General features: G+C 43.5%; 1 protein-coding gene across 5 annotated transcripts in view; it reads right to left on the reverse strand.

Moving 5' to 3' along the window:
* Positions 1 to 7,241, reverse strand: part of ZNF148 (zinc finger protein 148) — a 42,447-nt gene extending 35,206 nt beyond the window's left edge. For 4 of the 5 annotated variants that reach the window (XM_069861476.1, XM_069861475.1, XM_069861474.1 and 1 more), the window contains exon 1: positions 6,977 to 7,241. The gene's annotated coding sequence lies outside the window, so the exon portion shown is untranslated. Of the gene's footprint in view, positions 1 to 5,439; positions 5,566 to 6,976 lie in introns of those variants that run through there. The other variant, XM_069861473.1, reaches the window with a different exon arrangement.
* Positions 7,242 to 13,904: the final 6,663 nt, after the last annotated feature.

Genomic DNA, 13,904 nt, shown 5'->3' on the forward strand with positions numbered 1-13,904 from the left:
AAGTCTCAAGCCCTCAATCTGCACTCACCCAGGCTCCCTCAACACACAGATGTGTCTCACAGGTAACAGAGCAACAACTTTGGGCAACTGAAATGCCAGCAACAGAGCTGAGACCCCTTCGCTGAACTTGTGCCCAAGCAAAGATGAGAAATGAAGAGCTGCCCAATTTTACCACAAAGTTTAGGTATGCAACACATAACTACAATAGATTCTACGCTTTCTGAACATGCAGCCATACTCTCATCACCACCACAACTGTGGAAAGCCCCACGCCTGTCCTGTGACCTATATAGAATGTAAGCCGGGGATGACACAAAGGCTCACTCGACAGTAAACTGCGAGGTCATGCAAAGAATTGAGAGATTAGGTTTTCTCTCAGTTTGCCCTTACACATTGTTGTTCCTTGAAAAGCGACAGCGAACTTGCACTTAAAGCTGCCTTATATTTGATGTGATACGGTGTATGTAACACAAAGTACAGGTTCCTAACTACCCCTAGAAAAGCCTGAACACACCTGGTTTGCATGATCTACTTTTAACTGTCAGATTAAGACAAGTCCACTGGTTTTGCCTACAAATTGCCATCTATTCTACATATTCAAGCAAATATACTATGACAACTGGATGATCATTCTCTGCATGCTCCTTTCCCATGAATTCTATTTTATTCCCCCTCTCAATCCCTTAATTTCATGTTGGGCATAAATAATTTGTGATCACAAAAATACATTTTAAATACACAAAAAATCTTTTCTACAAGTCTTTTAAAAAGATAACTTCATAATCTCTATAAAGTAAAAGCAAGATTAAAGCCAAGTAGCTTTCTCTTGTGTCCTTACAACCCCTGACAATACAAGCTTTCCCGATCCTCAGAAGACAATCACAACTTTCACATCTTTTTGCTGACTCAGACAAAAATTCATCATAGAGTATAACTGTCAGATTCAACAGTGACAGAGGAAGCTCCTGAGAACAGCAGCCTAATAAAGCTTTCCTCCTTGAGTGATGACGGCAGTCTTTCTCCCATATGAATGATTCATTTTTGTTTCATATTGTTAAAGCAATATTCACACAGGGCACCTTCACACTAGATTTTATGCAAAAAAAATATGTTTAGAATGTCAAAACACAAGCTGAAAAGCAATACTCCACAAATACTTCTAGAAAACCTAGAAGCGATGGCAGTCTAAAGTAATTGTATCACATCTCTGTATCCTGAAGACTGACCACCCTTCTCTCTACGCTTGACCATTGGTCATTAAAGAAGTTTTCTAAAGGGTAAGAAGCATAAGATTATTTTAGGAAAGAGAGAGTTGGTTGAGTTTACCAGTCTTCATGAAGAACTCTTTATTAAAAGAAACTTTAACAGCACAAAATGAGATGTCTTAGATTCATTTATGTAGTTACCATTGTATCTAGAAATGCTCAGTGCTATTAAATGACCCAACTTAAAGGCCTGACAAACGTAATCCAGCTCAGACAACGTTTCGTCTGACAGAGATTCACACAGAACAGTGACCTATGCCAGAAACCACTGTGTGTGTGGTCAAAACCAGGGAAAATCACACTTCAGGAGGTCAGCAACAGACATGATAGAGTACTCTTATTTGAAAAACTCTGAAATCATCCATTGTATCTGGCAACACTGTTACAATGCTTACAGACCAAAAAATCACCCCTGAATGCCATGAAATGTACTAATTCCTTGGCTTTAACATTTATTTTGCTCCCCCTCACCTCCCTTCACAAAACTGAAGAATGTTTGCAATGAAAAACTACAAATGCACTTGCTGAAAGCAAGACTAAATAATTTTCAGTACCAAAGGAAGCCTGTATAAAGATGGTGAATTTAGAAGTTGCTTACTTGCTCTGCCTCTTCACAGCAAACCACAAAACACACACATGTTGCAGGCAGCTAACGTGCATAACACACTGCTTGTTGCATGGCAAAATAAAATTCATATTATGCTAAACATGTCTCACTCTATGACTAGAGTTTAGGCCAGACATAATCAGAAATACGCGCTAAAGGTGCTTCATACACATATACATATATATGCATGCATGCCTTTTAGGAGCACATCACCACTTCCCTGTTTCAAATCTAAACTCAACAACAGAAAAAAAGAAATCTGTCAAGTTTTCAGGGCAACCACATAGTGGCTAAAATACAGAGAGTTAAAAAAAAAAAGACGTTTGTTTCCCCTTTCTTAAACACTGCAAGTGAACAATGCCAAATCTGCCCAGCATGATTATTTCTCACTTCACCTCTCGCTCTAAGGTAACATGGCCTGGGCATAATGTTACTGGCAACATAAACCTTTTTAATGATGGCTTTTTTATCCATTTGGGGGTACATAAGGAATAAAAGTTAACACAGACCTTATGGGACATTATTACAAAAACATTAAGATATTTGTTGAAAATCTTACCAATGGGCATCTTTTACCTTAAGAATGCAGAAGCCATTTGAAACTATTTTAGAGCAGAAGGCTTATCAGCATCACATCTGATCACTTACACAGATATCACAACAGCTTAAGGAATTAGGAGTATCACATGTTACATCAAGAAATTATTTTGCTTTACATGGACCTTGATTTTTGGCTTGTTTGTCTTTTCCAGTTCAAGAGATCAGATGGTTTATAGATGGCTGTTCGTAAACTATATCCTACTGTTGTTTGCAGGTTGGAACTTCTTCCCACACAGATTTCATTTAATCATCAGACTGTCTGCACTTATAAAAATGCCATCCTAGTCATAAGGGAAGAATTAGACAGTTCTGCCTTGAAGTTTTCTGCACAGTGTGACAAGATACAGACACTGTAACACTAATATGGCAATAAAGCATATCAACTGCAGGATCGGGACAATATACGTTACAGAGCTATGTCCTGCTGCTTTCCAAAGTGCAATGAAATCATGAAGTAATATAAATTAGTAATATATTAACTATATTACAATATTCACACTGTTACCTCTTGATATCATAGCCTTGAATACATTAACACACTGATAATATATAAGAGGACACGAAAAATTATTTCTGAGCAAAAGTAATATCAATCTCTACATTATCTCCCAAAATAAAATTCTGACAACAGGGAAGAAGTTATCAGGACATTCCAACTCTTTTTCATATTGTGCTTTCCACGATCTTTCTAAAAGACATGGAATTTCCCCCTCAGACACACTTATAATCAAGTTCTGTGAGAACACATTACAAATTTTTCCAGATATTTTATCCAACGATATATGAAAAAATATGTCTATATGTAGTCAGGGAAGACAATTCAAACACATATAATATCGGAATACTAACATGTGTTATTTTATTTAAAATTGTATTTAAATTTTTAAGTTAAATAGGTTAAACCCATGCCGCTTGTGTAGTTTAGGGTATTATTGCTGATGTATAAAATATTCTGTTCCATGTAGATGATAAAAAAATGTGTACTTAAAATGTTCATAGAGTACTTATGAGATAAACAGATGGAGCTGCACTTTTAACTTCACTGGAAAGTACTGAAATAAAGTAACTAACAGCATTTGTGTAAAAGAAAATAAATCTCATGAAAACCTGAATGGATTTACTTTCGTTAGACAGAAGTTTGTGCTTGGCATACAGCTATGTATTATCGCCAATGACTGTGTTTTGCTGGCACGGCCTGTCAATAACTGTCTCAGCTGTTGAAAAACAATAAGTTAAATGTATAAACTCAATACTAGTTCAAGGGTTCCTGCACAGATTCCAACACACAGAAGTGAAAAAAAGAAAAGGAAAAAATATCTGATGAATCTCTTTACTGCAAGAAATAATGTTTTCCCATGCGTAATTCCCTCAAAAAACAAATAAATACAAGGTTAATCCCAGAACTGATCCTTCACATAAGCGCTGCAACCTGACACAAGCAGACACCCATGTCTACTTACATCCACAGAGACTTTGTGTTACTTCATTTGTCTTTATGCAGTTATGCAGCTATCGTTAAAATGCCAGGCAAAGGCACAAAAAGTACTTATTTTAAATAAAACCTATCTACTTCTCTGTTAGATCCATTTAAGAGTCTTCAAAGTACAAACTATTTTCCAATTGCATTTATTTTTCATTTCTTGTCCCATTCATTTAATACAGAAGACATTGTTAAGTTTGGACAAGAAAGTTGGACACTTGGTGTCACGTTTAGGGTAACAGCAGTAACTTTATCAAAGATGTTGTACTGACATTCCTACTTCTTATTTAACTTTTGTTACCTCACAAGGAAAAGGTATTTTATATTGGAGCCAAAATTCAATCAAACAATCTCAAGTTATGCTAAACACTTAAGGTGGTTGTGATAGATGAAGGCCCACTCTGCTGCTCCCACACAGACAGGTCTCCATTTGTCATATTTACAATGGGACAACAGCGCACACAGCAGTCCTCACTGGAGGAAGACTCTACAGAGATCCTAGACAAGAATCACCAGTCTCCAGCAGCAGATACAGAAGGTAATCCCACTCTGTTTTTCTCCAGAATACAACAAGCCCTTCCTCCCCATTAGTAAATTTTAAAGTGTTTTGTCTAAGAAGAAATACCCTGAACTTCTCTATTTCCAAATTTACATTATCAAACCTGTAGTGCAAAGAAGTCAACTAAGCTCTTTCAGCTGTACCGTTAGCACATTTCACTAGAGTAATACGTTCTTAGTTTTCTCGTAGTTCAACTCTAACACTACTGGTGCATACGAGAACACTAAGAACGTACTTACTTCGTGAATGTGCTAACGGTTACCAGCTGGAATAGAAGCTTAGTTGCACTTTCTTTTGCACCACCTCACAGGCTTTGATCTAACTGTAAACTTCTGGAACTGAGAGAGAGTTTCAGGTTTTAGAAGCTACATAGTATTACAGAAGTATGCGTTCCTGCAGGTAAACAATTTAGTCTACACTATAACTTTTCACATTCAGAGTAATTTTTTCTTCCTTTTTTTTTAACCATTGTGATTCTTCAAGTAGCTACTTACCTACTCATGATTTGATTTCATAACCCATTATATTAGGGATTTTCCATAAATAGAATATGTTTGCAATACAGCAGAAATTAAACACATACGGACAAGAAGGACGCAAACAGAAACATATGAGATTACATCTGTTGTCTCAAGCCTTAGCCTGAGGAGCGAAGACAGAAAAAGTACATGTGCACATGGCAGCTAAATACAAGAGGTCAGCCTCATCTTTTTTAGCTTTATGCAGTTACATGAGCTCACTGACCAACTACATGGATATTTGGGGAAGAGGGGCATGCAGACATCCAGAAACAACTACAAAGAAAATAGCTTTGGAAACTGAATACACACGTACATTCAGATGAATATTCACCAAGAAAGGCCACGACAACTGTTTTCAGGAAATCGTACAACTGAAAAATTAACTTTGTAGAGTTTTCCTTACTCACCGCAATGATAGCGGGGTTTGCCTGTCTCTGCTACAAACCTGACTCTACCCTGTTCCAGGAGTCTGCAGATCCCATGAGATTCACAGGGAAGCAGGCCTCGTGAGCTCTGGGGCTTCCCAGCACAGCCAAAGCTTCTGCAGATGACAGCTGTCACTGGACACATGCACGAATCCCAAACACTGGAAGTGCAACAGTGAAAAACTGACACTGCCCAAAGGTATGCAAACTTTTCACGCAGCAGGACATATTTTAAGTCTGAATGGACCATAAGTTTATCTGACTGGATTTTCAGTACAGCAGAGAACACCTTCAGAAACTGATAACAGTTTAGCATTATTTTTCCACCTCCTTCCTTCTCAAGGCCCGCATCACCAAACTCCTGAAGAATGCCTCCAAAAGTTGTACCGCTTACAAGGATGAAATCTAATACGGGTACTCCAAAAGGTCTAAGCATGACAGGCCCAGGTACATATTCTCAGCAAGTTTGCAAAGTATTACTGAAACCTGTAAATAAGTACAGCAAATAAACAAACCAACTGAGATCCTATTCCAAAGAAAAAACACAGTCCTCTGTCATTTGCCTTGTACTAACAGTGAAGATGCTTCTCAACAGAAATAAGACATCTCTCACATCCAGAACACTTTGGACCAGAATGTCACACGTGTGCAGAGAGAGAGGTAGGTCATGTGCTCCAGGTAGACTTTCAAAGCGAGACTAAAGCTGTGATTGCTGTATGCTACAAATCTACTTTTTTTTTTATCATTCTGCAAAAGCCCTAACAGCTGCTCTGAATGGCTTACAAAACCAAAGTGAACAGAGGGATGATTTACATTTGCAACATAAATGTCTTCCCTTTCTATGAGCGAGCTTAACACCAACATTGCTGCACTCATCCCAGCCGAGGTTTGGCAGGAACTGGGAAGAGGAAAGACGATGAAGAATGAAAGTGTTTAAAGCCCAGCTAATTACTCCTCAAGTCCTACTGGTCCCCCTGCCCTCCCAAGCCACTTCCACTTCCAGCCCGGCACTTGTTAGCAGCTCCAGGCGCTGGAGAGAGGTCCCTTTCAAAAGCTTTCCTCAGAGCGGCTGAGAGGAGGCTCCGAGGTTATTCAAAAGATAAAATCAAACGGAACACATTCGCACAAGCCGGCACACCGCACCTCTCTTACACCGGGAACAATGGAGCCGCGGGCAGCGGGAGGATGCGGCCGCCCGGGAGCCGGGGGGGATGCGCCGCCCGCCCGCCCGTCCGTCTGTCCGCGGCTCCCCCGGCTCTTTGTCCGTCCGTCCGCCGAGGCCTGCTTGGCCCCGCGGGGCACGGGGAGGGCAGCGGCCCCGGGGGAGCGGGAGGGCGATCCCGGCGCCTCCAGCGCGGAGCGGGGCAGGAGCCCGGCCCGGCGCCTCCCGCCGGCCTCCCCGCCGCGGGGCCAAGCGCGGCCCAGGCGGGCGGGACGCGCCGAGCCGCAGGCCCCCCGCTCTCCCTCAGCCCTTTCCCTCCCTCCTTCCCTCCCTCCCGCCGGGCCCGCCCGCACTCACCGGCCGCGGGGCTGCGAGGAGAAGGCGGGCCGGGCCGGGGCGCGGCGGCGGCGGCTCAGAGGGCCCGTGCCGCGGCCCCGGGCATGGCGGGGCGGCGGCGGGGGGAGGCGGCGGCGGCGGCGGAGGAGGAGGCGGCGGCGGAGCGGAGGCCGAGGGGAAGTTGGCGGCGGCTGCTCCTTCCTGCGGCGGCGGCGGGGCGAGCGGCGCCGTCCCTCGGGCGCTGCGGGCGGTGACAGCGACCGCGCGGCCAGAGCGCCGCCGCGCGCGGGGCACCATGGGAAGGCGCCCGGAGGACCGCGCGCACCCGGGCCGGGGGAGGGGGGGCGGGAGCGGGAGCGGGGCGGGAGCGGGGGGCGGCGCGAGGGCCGCGCGCGCCCGCGGCGGGAGAGGGGAAGAGGGGCGAGGGGATATGGGATTAGGGGGAAAGGGGAGAAGGGATGTGGGCATGAAGGGAGACGGGAGAGAGGATGAGGGGATAGGGGAGACGGGATGAGGGGATATGGGGATGGGGGGATGCGGGGAGAGGGGATGTGGGGAAAGGGGGTCTGGGGAGAGGGGATGTGGGGAGGGGATGAGGGGAGAGGGGATGTGGGGAAAGGGGGTGAGGGGAGAAGGGATGGTGGGGATGCCGGGATGTGGGGATGCGGGGAGAGGGGATGAGGGGAGAGGAGATGTGGGGAGAAGGGGCGGGAAGAGGGGATGCGGGGATATGGAGAGGGGATGCGGGAAGAGGGGTTGTGGGGAGCAGGGATGCAGGGGTATGGAGAGAGGGGATGCGGGGATGTGGGGCGAGGGGAAGAGGGGAGCGGGGATGCGGGAAGAGGGGATGTGGGGAGAAGGGATGCGGGAAGAGGGGACACGGGGAACGGGGATGTGGGATGCGGGGAGAGGGGGTGCGCGACCCCCGCTCGGGGCTGCCCGGCCATGGGGCGTGATGGGACCCTCAGCCCCCCCCGGACAGCCGGGGTTTGGGGGGAGGAGGCGGGGGGAGTCCCCGGTGCGGCGGCTTCGTGCCCGGTGCGGGCGCTGGGGGGGGAGGGGGCGGCACGGGAGGAGCGGGGGTGACTCCCGGCCCTTCTCTGGGACCGGCTCCCTCTCGCATCCCTCTCCCTCTGTCCCGGCGCATCCTCCTCTCCCGGCGCATCCCTCTCCCCTCGTCCCGCCCCCCGGTGATGCCGGGGTGGGCTCTCTGCGCTGTAATCTCCGCGATCGGGGTGTCTGCCCCCCGCGACCCCGCACGATAAACCGTTTGGGTAATTGCTGGAGGCCAGATCTCCTCAGAGCTCGCGTGTTCCCTGAGCAGCTTCCCACCCAAGCTGCCTGCGCCTTTACAACTTGGGTTGCGTCTCGGTCTCTCTCCTCTCGAGCTTTTTCACTTTTAGGGCTTACCGGCGCGTCTGTGTTTCTCTAGATAAAGTCTTTACCCCTCGCCACGCTTAAACACGTGCTTAACTAGATTGCCTCATGTCACTTGCTTATAATTAAGCATGAACTTAAGTGCTCTACTGGGCTGAAGCCAAAATCTGCATAAGCTCTTATTGGGTAGAGTTTACCGGCTTCGTCAGTCTCAGCTTTGTGAGTCATTCAATCAGCAGCAGCCCAAAGCTTTTTGCTACAAGCTTAGTTATTCCCAGGCTGTCCTACAGGATCACCCTGTGGCCGCGACGTGGCTTATGCCCTTTGTTTAGGTCCTGTTAGAGAGAAGATGCATCTCCCTGGTGAGTCAGCTTTATGTAGGGTTTCTAGCTCCTTTAATGAGATGCATTAATAAGGTTCTGCATCCTTATGCAGGTCATAGATTGTGCCATCCAGTTACGGTGCAATAAATTGCATTAAGAGGAAAATATTAATGATGTTAAGACTCAGTTTCAAGGTCTGCCCTTATTGCGGTGCGTATATTTCAAAATAATTGCACTGAGTACTCAATATGTACAAACAGAGGAAGGAGTTAATAAAATCTGGCTACATTTCATGCTGTCATCTACAGTTTTACATATATACAAGAAGTGTCATTAACCTGCTTGCTGAATAAAATAGGAAACTTTTCTATTCCAAAAATAGTTTTAGAAACTGAGGAAAGATGTGCATTTATGCAGCTTTGATTTTTTTTCTCTTCAAAGACAGTTAATTTATTGAGACTATTCATTTTTACCTATCAAAAAAAATCTTTCGAATTTCGTTAAGTCTGGGTAAGGAAGCTCAGCACTGAAAGCTTATTTTAAAATACTCTGAGGAATTAAAGCTTTCTGCAGGGTGAGCACAAGTCTTTCTCCAAGGACACATCAATTGGAACCTGCTTTTCAAAAAATCTTGTTTGGCAATTAACAGTGTAATATGAAGAAGAAAGACTGTCTTGTGTTTAAAGCAAGGAAGTGAGACTCAGCATATTTGGGTTCTGTTAATTCCTCTCCTACCATTCTTCCGCGACCTTAATAGAGACGTGTTCCAGTTTTCATCCATTGGTTTGGGTTAGGGTGGAGTTCTCTGTCGTTGTTTTGAGAGGAGCTGAGCACCTACAAATTGTCAAGTTCAGCGAGACTCTTACAGGGTTTTGTTCATCTGCAAGTCCCCCCACCAAGCAGGAAAGGGATGCATCAGACCTTGGACCTTTACCTCTTTGCTACCTGTATTTTCAGACAGTGGTAGTTCCTCACCACCTCACAGAGCTACGGCACTGACATTCATGTCAGTGTTTTGACACACGTTTAATACTGTGTTGTTTATTTATTAATATTGTTTTTATGGCATAACAAAATATAAAAGAATATATAAAGCCAGTAACTAGAGAGGCTTAAAGGAACACTTGCATTTTGACCTTTTTTTTTATGATGCTCTGTAAATAGCAGAGAAACTCTGCTTTTCCCTAGGGAAAAAAAATTAATTGTCTTTAATATAGCCTTCCCCCTCTCTTCTAAATTCCATAAGTTGCCCACCCATGGGAAACCCTGTACAGGGCACTGCTTGGAGCTGAGTACATTTCAGTTTTCTTTTCTTAGGAGGGATGAATAATGGAAAGTAAAAGGTACCTCTTTTTTTTTTCTTCCCCCCTCCTTTGCTGCATAAATCCAGAAACCAAGAAAAACAGGAAGCACAAGCAGGGTATTTATTAAAAGAGGGGGAATAATTGGAGAATGTACCTGTGAGTTTAAAAAAGTTGTAGGCAGGTCATGCCTACAGGAATAACTGCGTAGCACAAGCAGAACCCTCTCCGAGAACCTCCTACATGATAGGTGAAGGATTTCTTTCAAAAGTTTCTGCATCAGGCCAGTAACCTGTAGTGAAGCAGTAGCTTGCCCTGAAAGATCCAGTCTTGGAATTCGAGAGAGAAGTCTACTAGTTAGGTAGGATTTTGAGATGGCTGCTTAGCCTAACTCTTAAAAGTTATGCCTTTGTCTGAATACATCTAGGCTGAGCTTAACAGCCTTATTCTTTCAAACACATGCAAGTAGCTTTTCTAGAATAAAAAAAAATAAAAACCTGTTGAAATCTTCATGTCTGTACATGGTTACAGGATCGGCCCAAAGGAAATGCAAAAAGCAATCTGCATGTCAGTATCAGTATTTTTACTGAGTATTTGATAACCATCTAAATCAAAAGAAAAGTCTTTAAGTGAAGAATTCATGTCAGTAATCTAGGGATGGGAAACACTTCCTGAAAAATACTAGTGTTCTCCAGAAAAGGTATTTGCAAACAGAAAGTTCAGACCCAAGGTAAATCCAGGAGAAAGCATGAGCCATTAAGGTGAGAAAATACACAATTCATCTTCCCCAACAATGAGAAACCAGCCTGTTGTGTGCATGTGGAACCTTCAGACAACTGAAGTTAATAACTTTTTGGTTCAGGATGAGATTAACTTGACTTTCAGAGGTAACAGATGTATTCTCTCCCACCCACTTGAGTTCCTCTTTTAACGTGAAAGTTAGTTGAATCTTTAGTGCCTGTGTGTCTCACCAGCCTACATGCTGGGAAGCACCTGCAATTTTGCCTGGAAACACTTCAACACAAATGAGTACCAAATCACGACTGCATAAAGGAGCAGTAATCATCCTTGGGATTAAACCCGGCACGGAAAGCAAGAAGTAAGTATAACTGGTTTATTGTAAATGGTTTGTTGCCACAGAAGCAGAGAAGAACACTACTTAGTCCTCATCACAGATTTATGTCTCATTCCCTGTTCAGCAAGAGAGCCAAGCACACGTGTAGCTTCAAAAATGCAAATATCCCATTGCGTTAAATGGAGCTGTCAGATCCTGAATCAGAAAGAAAACGGAATGCTGCCTTCAGTTTCTCTCTCTTACTCTCCATTCTTGGATCACTAAGATCACTGTAGCCCCTGTTAATGCTTTTATATGCCAGTGACACGATAAAAGATGCTTCAGAAATGCCTAGATGAATGCCTGACATTTCACCAGTGGATGCCATCAAGGAATTATTGTTACTGAAAGCTAGAAAATCCCTTCCATCCTTCCATCCCCCCTCACTTTTTTTTTTTCTTTCAATTCAAATATTTTACCAGAGCTTTAACTAGCACAAATATTCATTGCAGAAAATTAAATGAGTCCATTGTCTGAGCATCCACCCATATTGTCTATAAATTGCTTCTCTTCATTTCAGCATCCCTGATTGAATTTGTGTTTTAATTATTTTTTTATAGCAGGCTTTCAATTCATGATCCCATGTAAGTCCAACTCTATTGAGTCTGCATTGCCCGGTAGTGCTAGCAGATGAGGAATCAATCACAACGCCATCAGTCACACAGTTGTACTGTATGCTTGTCCTGACATTAACTACTGCAGACAAATGTGATGATATGGTATGTCTGAAAATTCCCCTGCACCTGATGCTTGTGAATGAAAAGAATTAAATATAGGAAATTGGTCAGCAGGAGAGGGTGCGCCCAGCTCTGTTCCAAAATCTTTTCTGCTCTTAAATCTATTTAGAGAGCACTGTTGAGCTTCCACTTGAGCCCTGAAGAAGTCTTCATATCAGATTAGTTTCTAATGCCACAAACACCCCTGACTAGACTCATTCATTTATTTTACAATAATACAGCAGCTTGACATGCTTTAAAATTTGAGCTGAAGGCACTGCAAAAATCCCAGAGAAAATTAAAAGTAATGGTTTGATGAGAGATATACCTGTCTGGAAAAAAAAGAAAGATAGCAAGTCAGCTATCAGCCAAGATGGTTTTGTGTAAACACAAGACATTCAGGTATCTGTAATGTATTTGGCTTGCTCCCACAAGGTATTCCTGTAACATTAGCATTATAAACCTCCAGATGAAAAGAATAGAGGATGTTTAATGTCCCATGCTGAGATGCCTAAAAGACAGGCAGAAAAAGCAACACAAAAGATGTTAATGTAGTACTCGGCCTAATGTAAATTGTCAAATGACACAATGAGGCAGAATTCAGAGAACCATTTCTCTGCCTTAAAACACAGGTTAGAAACAGAGCGGAAAACCACCCACTCTTAACTTAGATTGGCTGTCTACCAGATGTTTAAGTTGAATTAACTGCAGATGGGAAAGTAAGGGGGCCTTAAACCCCAGCACGAACATTTTAGAATTAAGCTCTTCAGAATTAACTGTAAAGGAAACTAGGAATGCTTTATTTGTAAAACAGAGAGCATCCACACAGGGATTTGGTGGGTTTTAACTAATGCAATATAATGTCACACCTTTACTTAATTCATCTTTATCTCTCCCAGATGTCCCTCTGCAGCTGAGTTCTTTAGTTTGAAGTATTGCAGTGGATCATCTTTGAAAGACAGTATTAGCTGAACCATTAGCTAAAGTCTTGTACTTGTTGTGAGGTTACAGTGCTAAGCAAACTGCTACGTTACTAATGATAAATGGCTAAGATACAGCTTCAGGTGGGGGGTTCTTCATGGCAGGGAAAGGCAAGAAGATGAAGCTGCTGATAAGTCATTTTCTCACACGCCTCACTTTCTCATAAAATGAGAAGTAGACTAAATGAAATTTCTCTAAGGCCAATACAAAGTTAATTAGTAAACCTTTCTTGAAAGTAGTTACGACCAATTTTCTTTCAGAGTATAAGGGTGCATTGAATAGAACTGCTTGGGACTTGAACCTCTGCATCATTCAGTGCTTCAGCCCGAGGACGAAGATTGCTACGTTTTCAGATTGCATCAAGCTGGAGATGGATGCGAGAGTGGCTGGATTCCGGTTTCAGGTTCAACCTCCCCTTGACAACCAAAGAGCAAGTTGGAGAATCGTTGAATCCTAGAATCACAGAACAGTTAGGGTTGGAAGGGACCTTGAAGGTCATCCAGTTCCATCCCCCAGATGGAGGAAAGGACCTGTGCTGAACCTGTGGCTGAGCTACAGGACTGCAATGTTTCAGAAGACAGTTTAGTAGAGCAGTAAAGTTGTTCACAAGCTGGACACAAACTGATATCATGCAGTCACAACAAAAATGCATATCGTGCTGCTATGTGTGAATTGGTTTACATGTTCTAAGACATGAAGAAATCATTTCTGTTCAGTCTACACAGTGCTGTTAAGATTTCAGATACAAGTATTGTGTCTGGTTTGGAAATGACATGGCCTAGTCAGAGAGGGTAGTTAGCATGATAAGAGATCTAGAAAACATGACAAAATCCCCCTAAATTAAATTCACTTCTTGCTAAAGTGAATGCTAAAGTGGAAACATGATGAGAGTCTTCAAATATGTAAGAGGCCATTGCACAGACAAGTGGAAAAAGCTGGTTTCCCTGCCCATGGGAGGGGTATAAGATGTAAATTGCATCAGGGAAGCTTTAGGTTAGGTATTTTTCTGCCTTTCTAATAGAAAAGGTCACAAAACACTAGAAAGACCTCTAGGGCTGTGAAGTCACCAGAGGTCTTCAGGAACAGATGGAACAAATATACAAGAAATGCTTTAGGAAATAACCTAGCTCATTGCCT

The sequence above is a fragment of the Phaenicophaeus curvirostris genome, chromosome 7, assembly GCF_032191515.1.
Source record: "Phaenicophaeus curvirostris isolate KB17595 chromosome 7, BPBGC_Pcur_1.0, whole genome shotgun sequence".
NCBI classification, from domain to species: Eukaryota; Metazoa; Chordata; class Aves; order Cuculiformes; family Cuculidae; genus Phaenicophaeus; species Phaenicophaeus curvirostris.